Source organism: Amaranthus tricolor, chromosome 11 (genome assembly GCF_026212465.1).
Source record: "Amaranthus tricolor cultivar Red isolate AtriRed21 chromosome 11, ASM2621246v1, whole genome shotgun sequence".
Lineage (NCBI taxonomy): Eukaryota > Viridiplantae > Streptophyta > Magnoliopsida > Caryophyllales > Amaranthaceae > Amaranthus > Amaranthus tricolor.
This window is the reverse complement of record NC_080057.1, coordinates 18,076,480-18,085,052: the sequence shown is the minus strand read 5'-3', so window position 1 is coordinate 18,085,052 and position 8,573 is coordinate 18,076,480. Positions and strand designations below refer to the sequence as shown.

Here is an 8,573-nt window from a genome sequence, read left to right as displayed (position 1 = left end):
ATCTGGATTCAATTCTTTCGGTTAGGACTCTTTAAGAAGAAGCAGCTCTTTCATCCGCATCTGGTGGAGGAAGGGGAGAAGGAAGAAGTCTTACCTGAGTAAGCCTTAGGCCTTAGGGGACTCACTTTCCGATCCGGGTTCAATGAAGAAGGAGTTTGAGTGAACACCCGGTGAAATGGATTTAGGAAAGCACGTGCCATCCTCACCTTAATTAAGAAAGATCAGGCGAGATTTAGGGAAGAATAGGACCAGCTATTGAAAAATTGACGTAGAAAGGGGCAAAAAAGAAGCTGCGATTGCTCTTGTCGACTCTTCATGGCATGGTTGGCCGGGAATGATAACAAAAGGAGTAAGCGGTCCTCTCCTTTGGTCAGCTCTTGGCCAATCTCTGCATTCGAGCGATTCGCGCCATCCTTGGTTCTGGCTCTAGTTGTCGGACTAGGAGCAGCTATATCATCCGCAGCAGATCTTATAGAAAAAGAAGGATGCTTTTGGACGTCTTTCCTTGGCATGAAGGCTATAAGCATCAATCTTGCCTTGGTGTTGACCCGTAGACGAGGCTTTCTCTGTTCAGGACTCCGGTGATATTGAATCAGCCCTTTGGCCTTAGCTGGGCACCTTGGCACTAGGATGTGAAGCTGTGAACAAAGAGTCTCTTGCCCCTTGTTAGACTGCTCTGCTCTGGTTCAAGGAGCCTAGCCTTCTTTCGTAGCCAAGGGATTCCACTCTCCTTCTGAGATGGAGAGAAAGGGCTGGTATAGAATCCGATCTTTCTCTTTGAAAGAAAGCGGTGAGCGGTGCTAGTCTTTACTGCTCTCCTACCTCCCTAGCGACTTTCATACCAGTAAATCTCACATCAGGAAGAGCCTTTTTTGCTTCTGTGATCAGATCAGCCAAAGCAAGAAGAATCCATTGTTGGAGTTGGAGGAATACGCGATGCTAGAATGGCTATTTCTTTAAGGGCTAGTAGAAGGATCCAACACTCGGTGAAAGAACCAAAGTAAGTAGCATTCATCTGTTCTCGGAAGGGGGCGTAGTTCACACCAGGCAAAAGGGAATTTTTTTTTAGTTCCAGACGACAGGGTAAGAAGGTGCCATCTTCAAATTAGGATTCTGCTTGAACTGGATGCTCTACAGCTAATGGGAGAGAAGGAAGCCTCGGCCAAAGCAAGGCAGAGCATAGGCTAAGGAGAGAAAGCCGGTATTCGACCTGACCTATGAGCTTCTGGGCGAAACTGTGCTTTAAACATACCCTTGGGTTCTAGTTTCGAAAGCCTTAGCCACGTCTCGGAAGTTCCTCTTAAGCCGGAGTCCTCTACTCTTGCTGTAGCAATTGCAGTAGCTGGTGTAATTTCTTTTGATTCAGATTACTTCACTCCCTTTGATAGTCTTCAGGGCAGGCAAAAAAGAGAGTATATAAAAAAAGGGGATAGCTTAGCAGGTAGGTACCACTACCACTACCAGCTACCGGGAATCACTCTTCCCAACCCTTAGTCTATATGCCCTAGGCGCTAGGTATGATATAGATCAGTTCTGGGTAAACTTCCAGAGTCTTACAACTCAGAGAGTAAACAACCTTAGTCTTGGGAACGCGTACTGAGTTACTTACTTTCTCTTTCTTATGCTATTTCTGCTTGATCATAGCTCTCGAACGGTGTCTTTACGCGCATGTCCGACCGAAGGGAAGGGGTTACTAGAACGGATCCTCGAGAAAGAGGAACTACCCCGGGCAAAGAGACACTAGATCTTTTCCCTTGACTCTACCAATTATCTTCTTTTGAAATCCCAATTCCTACATTCTAATCTGAAATCTGGGCTTTGTCGACGGAACGTTTCCCAGTCCACCTCAGTTTATTATGCCAATGGCAACGCCATACAAAACCCTGCATTAAATAAGAAGGATGCAAAATTTTTCATTTCTTAGGGGTGAGGGAAGTTTTATTATACAACCAACAATTCTTTGTAGACAAAGTGGATCAAGGTTACAGAATTTCGAGTGTGATCAAACAAAGTAAAACTCAGCCTTATAGTCTACGGGGCTGTGCACATCAAGGTGACAGGATTCGAACCTATGGCCTTCTGTACCCAAAACAGATGCGCTGACCAGACTGCGCTACACCTCGTATCACCCTCCGAAGCATATAGATCTACCCGATCGATCAAGACTCGAGCCGAACTCGCTCATCCTTTTTGGACCCTTCGCCCGCTTAGAAGTGGATTCGAACCACTGACACAAGGATTTTCAGTCCTTTGCTCTAACCAGCTGAGCTACCTGAACAACTTTCCTAAAGTCTTTTTTCTTCATCGAAGAGCGCCCTACACTTTCTTCTTAAGTAAGAAGAAAGAGAAAAAAAGCCCTTACAGTTTCAGTGTAGGCCCCTTTTCGCTTGTTCGTAAAGCTTTCGAGCAGCTTTTTCAACTGCCGCCTAATCTCCCAACATGCTCAAGAACCGAGAGACGTCCAGGCACCTACCGGCCGGAGGGAGCTTGCTTATAGAAAGAAGATAGGCCGGTCAAAAAAACAAGGCGCAACAGGCTCTCTGCTCCTAGTCACTAAGTAGTGCTATTCAGTCCTCCGGGGGACTGGACTCCACCAAGGGGTTCGGTCCTTTCTCTCACGTAATTTCGCCCGCTCGTTCCACTTCCGTGCCGGAGGAAATGGGATTCGAACCCATGATACAATCTTCTTGTATGTCGATTTAGCAAACCAATGCCTTAAGCCACTCAGCCATACCTCCAAGTTGTTGATCGGAATTTGCTGTGCGGTAGCCCGAAGGGCTATCTGATCCGATCAACTGCCTAAGCCGTAGCGCGCTAGCACGCGTACTCTTCCTCCACGAGCGAGATTCTCTCCAGAAACCAGAAAAAAGGAACTGCCTTAGCATCCACCACAAAAATCTGCCACTCGTTGGGCGACGCCTTCTTTTCTATGAACACTCTACCACTGAATGATGAACTTTGCCGGTCTCCGCCCCCGACCTGATTAGGAGAGAACACAGGGTTAAGCCAAGCCCTTACCCGCTTTCATTCATATCTCTTTAAACTAGTAAGAATAAGAGATAGCCGGGGGAACTGGACTGTGACTCTTCTATTACATTATGGAAAAGTCCATTTTCGTCATGATCGATCCACGTCCTACCGTAGTGCCCGGAGAACCAGGCTTGCTTAGCTTAGAAAGCTAGCTTACTAAGGTAATGCCAATTCACTTACTTGAAACAAGTATGGAGAAGGCTTTTTTCTAAGATTGCACGAGCCAGCCAGCGAGTCTTCCGGTGACTAATCTCCCATCGCGCAAAAGCCCAACCGGTAACCAAAAGAAGCAAGCCGGCTTCGGTAGTGGTAGTAGCTTCAAAGGAATTGGTAGTATGTCTTGAATAGGAAAGCTTTCATAATGTATGAACTCAACCCATGTTCAAGAGCTTGAACAATGAAGTGAAAGGCTTGGCTTTAGAACAATCAATCGAACGGCTAAGGCCAAGGTAAGGGCCTGTTCATAATCCCTATTCAAATTACTTGCTTGACTGATTAAGGTGGCTTTCCTACGAGGAAACCCTTATGATATTAGAACTTATGCCAAAGCAAAACCAAAACTGCATCAGTGGACACTTAAACCACACCTTGACGGAAGGGTTGGCAAAATGGCCTCATCATGTGCAAGGAATCAGCCTACCAAACAAAGAAACCAACCAGAAAAAAGAAAAGACCAGAATCACAATCTACCTAGCAGGAATCATTAACTGCCTCATACTATCAGCAGCTCTACAAGCCACCCTAAACAAAATCTGCCTACAAACTGGGTCACAACTAAGAACATGACCTCTAAACACTTTTTCATTCCTTTGTAACCAGACCATGTACAGCATTTCCGTCCATAGCATAACAAAAAGTTTTGCTCTCATAGTTTTCTTTTTGCTGATCCTTACTAACATTTGGACTTCATCTTCCAAATTTCTTTGTTGTTGAACATACCTGAAAATAGCCATGACTTGCTGCTTGATATGCCGAGTGTAGGAGCACTTGTGAAGTAGATGATCTAGACTTTCATTTTCGAGAACACACGTGGCACAACAATGGATATTCCACTTAATCAACCTGTCCGCAGTGGGGAGACGATTTTGAACAGCTAGCCACAAGAAGAATTTGCTTTTAGGACTAGCCTTATTATTTTATCAAACTCTTACTACCTTACTCTATCAAGTAAGTAAGTAAACTCCCTTAAGCTTCGCATAAGCGACTACATACCTCCTGTTCTTGATCTCTTTTTCTTTGCTGTAAGGCTTGAAAAGAACTGGCTTGGTTGACTCCTTAGCAAGCAACCTATCTATGTTCACCTATCGACCTACTAACGTAATGGAAGACAGAGGGACTGGAACGAAAGCCTTAATTTAATAAAAGAAAAGCAATCTTGAGAGGCAGAAAACCATATGATAGGCTAGGAGTGCTCAAAAACTCTATTGAGAAAAGTACACCACCACTTTTGTCTTGTCTCTCTTTAGGGATAAGAAAGCAAATAGAAGAATCCAGTGATCAAGTTGCTCTGATGGGAAGGCCCTACCTCGTATGAAACCTATTTTCGACTAAAGGAAAGGGGATAGGATCTATATTGATTGTTATGCTACTTAGGCACGTTATCTCGGTAGTAAGGCAAGGAAATCATAAAGACCGGGAGCTGGGAAAAGACGCTCACTCATACTGACAGAAGGCATTTTTAAAGATAGCAGACAAGCAGAAGAACAAATACACTGGTAGCGCTAACGACCTCCATAGCATAAGGGGGAAGAAGTAGACCTTTCTTCTGATCAATCAAGTGCCCTTCCCTGGGAGGTTAAGAATAACTACTATGGGTTTTTCATTTTTAAAGAAATGTTTTGGAATAATGATAGTGTTTAAGCTGCGTTTACTACAAAAGGGCTGAGCCCGGATCTCATTCGCTTGTCCCAACCGGAGGGACGCTTTATTGCTGGCTCTAAGCCTACCACTTTGAAAACCTAACCTTCGTTCGATAGAGCTAACCAACCTTCCCCTTGATATGAAAGTTTTCCAACCCAAAAGAGAGAGGAGAGCTAGGAACCTCAGGTATGTAGTCGCTTAAGCGAAGCTTACGGAAAGATTTTACTTGAAATAATGTAAAAACTTGCGCTTTCCCCTCTAGGATTCCCCTTGCTGGGAGAACTGTTCTGTTTTTTGTCTTTATGAAACAAAAGAACGAAACTTCAAGCGCGGGAGCAGAGCTCAGTCGAAAGGTAGTCCGGCGGATCTCCCATAGTGATAGTATAGGAGCGCTCTGGCGTCACCTAAAAGAAAAGGAGCAGACACTTCTAGCACTGAAGCAGAAGCCGGATAAAGATTGACATCAGTAACATCGTCTTCGGTTTGACTTCAAGGACTCTATTGAAATCTCAGGAAATCCTTCAATTCAAAAGACGCCAGGGATTGGGCTGATTGACCCCAGGTTCCGGGACGAGAATCAGGTAAAGAGTTTAAGTACCAAAGAGCGGTCCCAAGGGACGGAAGAAAGAAAGCAAACTAAGATTCCTAAGAGCTTTGACTCTTCCTACTAGCTGTAGCTGCAGCCAAAAGAAGAGATATCACAAAGGAGATCAGACAGCACCTGACCCTCTGTCTTTGGTAGGCAGAAGATAAGCTTTCTCAGATTCCTCATCTCTTGGGCTTTCTCCGGAAAAAACTCCTTCACTCTGGGCTTATTCAAAAATAGCGGATTCTACCCGTAAAAAGAGATAGAAGCAGTTATGCCATTCGCCCTAGTACTGGGATAAGGAACTCCTCTATCTATGCTAATGCTTCCGTTGTCATACTATATGATATTATACCTTCGAGTCCCTTTCGAGCTAATGAGAGCTAACTGGCAAGAAGCAAGAACATTATCAGCTAACCGCGAACAGAGTTCCGAGTCGCTTATTGGAATCAGAGACTGAGTCAACAAGCATTCCCACCCGAGAACTTCTTATCTTCTACTAAGATGCGAACTCCTATCAGAAAGAAGAGACTGAGCTGACTTTCTTGCTTGCTTGGTTTCTTAGCAGCTGTTCTCAATCCCTCTTTCCATCTCTATCGCACAGACTTTGAGAAAGAAGAAAGGCTCTTGATCAAAGCCCTTTCCCTAAACTGTGTTGACGGCTCTTCTTCTCCCTTTCATTCCTCATCCCTGAACCCGAAAAGACGGACTTGCTTGCTTGTTCCCTGGTATGTCTTTCCGCAGTCTACTCCTCTCCCGGTGTTCATTGGATGCTCCTCTTTCTCTTTCTAGTGCTGGGACTTTCAGCCCTGCCCTTCTTGGGCAAGCAGTTGTCACTCGGGGCCACTCTGTCAACTAGTAACGGAAAGAAGCAACTATAGGAGAAAGCTATTCTCCCTAAGTCGAATCGGTGGAATGCCCCGCTTCCGGCTAAGTCTACAGAGTTGGGCCTACCGTTCGTTCAACCCTTACCTCTATTCTGATCTCTCTTTTATCCGGGGTAGGAAGCTAAGCGCTATAGATTCTCAATGGTTGTAAGAAAACATCCTTAAAAGTGCGAGATTGGATCGAGAAATCAAGCAGGAAGGTCAGCCCTTGATTGTTAGATAGATACCGAAATAATCTCTTAAGAGCTTCTTGATTGCGTCCGTGCTGTGAAAGTTTTAAATTGATGATGGTGGGGTCATGGAGAAAGACCAACTTCCCTCTAGTCTGATGGAGCGCTTTCTCTTGCGCATTCATGAATGGATCGAAGAATTGCGAATTGCGTATGAAGGGTTTATGGTCTATCTGAGAGAGGAACTGCAATCACTAGACCTTATTCCGTCCAAGCTCTCATAGCATTCGTCTTTCTTCCTTCTCTGCTTCACATCTGTATTCTTTCCTTCGCTTTATAGAGATCTTGGCTTTCCGCTTTTTTGTTTGGTCAGGGGGTGCTGGGGAGAAATCGTTTAGGAAACCAAGCATGTAATAAGCGGAAATCAATACACATGAAAGGAGTTGTATACGAGTTTGGTAAAGCATTCACCTGTCGAGAAACTATAAACTCTCCCGCAAGCGTCCTTCTTAGGTCAGCAGTTGGCTTTGGCCTTGCTTGTTCGGCCGGCTTTCCCCACTACTTGTATTGATTTCGTCCCCCTGTATGCTGTGTACTGCGTGCTGGCTTCACTCCACTTGAAGAGAGTCTCTTAGTCACCAGTGTATTAGAGTTAAGAGAGGGGGCGGCATATCTTTCTAAAGGACGGGGATTCGTGTACTGATTGCTTGCCTTCTAATGCTCGAACTAAACAAACTCTCTTAGCTTCTTGCTTCCTAGCATCAGGCCTATGGTCCATCCAAAGGCAGGTTCAGGCGATTCCGTAGTCAAATAAGAGTTTCTTTATCTGTCGGTCCAGAGTTCCCCAAGTTCAGGGATGGGATCGGATCCTCCAGGGCGCCCTAACGGATTCGGTTATCGTAAGCTGCTCTTATTCAGAAAAAAAGAAAGAAAGATCTTCATCATGACGGGAGAAAGGGGGGCTTCCTTGTGCTATGACCTTCCTTACGGTCGAGTAATCTTTGTCTACTATTTTAAATTTCTATTTAAAAAGGTAGTTAGAAGGGCTCATAAGAGGTTGGCCTGAGTGAGGGTCTTTATTCAAGTCTGTTGACGTGCCAATTCCCACCGCTGCTAAGAAAGATGGAGGCCTTTCTGAAGTAGAAGTTCCTGAGACAAAGACGCAAATCTGCTGCTCGAGCTCTTCTACCTGCTCACGAGGGAAGTTTACTTTTACTTCTTCCCGGTCGTAAGGAAAAACATCCGATGGAAGACCACCTTTCCTCAGCCTATGACAATGAATAGATTGACACTGCGTCTGATTCGAGTGTCTCCGTCATCCCTTCCGATGATAAGGCTGCCAAACTTCTGCTTTATGAAAATAATATTAAACGTCGATTAGAAGCGGTCGCATGGTCTCTTTTGGACAAATCGTCCTATAAAAAGAAAAAACTTCACTCCCTGTCGTCGGTCACTCTTTCAGGCATTTCCCTTGGGAAGGGGAAGCTCCCACTAAACGCCCTTCGGGGGTCTCTCGAGCGTCCTTCTTCCAAATCAAAGGTCGTCGATAGTTCACCCTTTCAATCCACAGTTTTTATCTTGAAATGAAATCTCTGCTTTTCTTTCATCTTTGAAAAAAGCATGGAGTGATCTTATTACAAGGAGAGTTTTCCAGTAATAATTCGTTCTAAACTTCTTTCCTTCATTAGAAAGGTCAGATTGCAGGAAAGGAAAGTAAGGGTGTGGGTAGATGAACTCCTTAATGATGTAAAATGCCCAACGCTTGAGCGATGGAGGAGAAAAAAGCTACCTTCAGCTTGGTAGCTGATGAAAGCCTTTAGGTACAAGTCTTCATAGCCTTAAGTCTTGGAAATATTAAAAAATTCAAGAAAAAGGATGAATTTTATTAAATAATGCGATGAAAAGATGACAGAGCGAAGTTTGTCCTAGACAAAGAAAGGGTTGGTGTAACTAACTTAAAGATAGACAATGGAGGACTATAAAAAAAGACAGTATACCTCGACCCTAAGAACTAGAGGAGATTCATTATTAATAAAATTA

General features: G+C 44.4%; 1 protein-coding gene and 2 non-coding genes across 3 annotated transcripts in view; 1 reads left to right on the top strand and 2 right to left on the bottom strand.

Moving 5' to 3' along the window:
- Positions 1 to 2,048: 2,048 nt before the first annotated feature.
- Positions 2,049 to 2,123, bottom strand: TRNAP-UGG (transfer RNA proline (anticodon UGG)). The gene has a single exon. It is a non-coding gene; the product is annotated as a tRNA-Pro (tRNA).
- An 81-nt stretch (positions 2,124 to 2,204) lies between these two features.
- Positions 2,205 to 2,278, bottom strand: TRNAF-GAA (transfer RNA phenylalanine (anticodon GAA)). The gene has a single exon. It is a non-coding gene; the product is annotated as a tRNA-Phe (tRNA).
- Positions 2,279 to 8,501: 6,223 nt separating this feature from the next.
- Positions 8,502 to 8,573, top strand: part of LOC130827050 (NADH dehydrogenase [ubiquinone] iron-sulfur protein 3) — a 2,453-nt gene continuing 2,381 nt past the window's right edge. Inside the window, exon 1 of the mRNA XM_057692677.1 lies at positions 8,502 to 8,573. This exon is cut by the window's right edge and continues 2,381 nt beyond it. The gene's annotated coding sequence lies outside the window, so the exon portion shown is untranslated.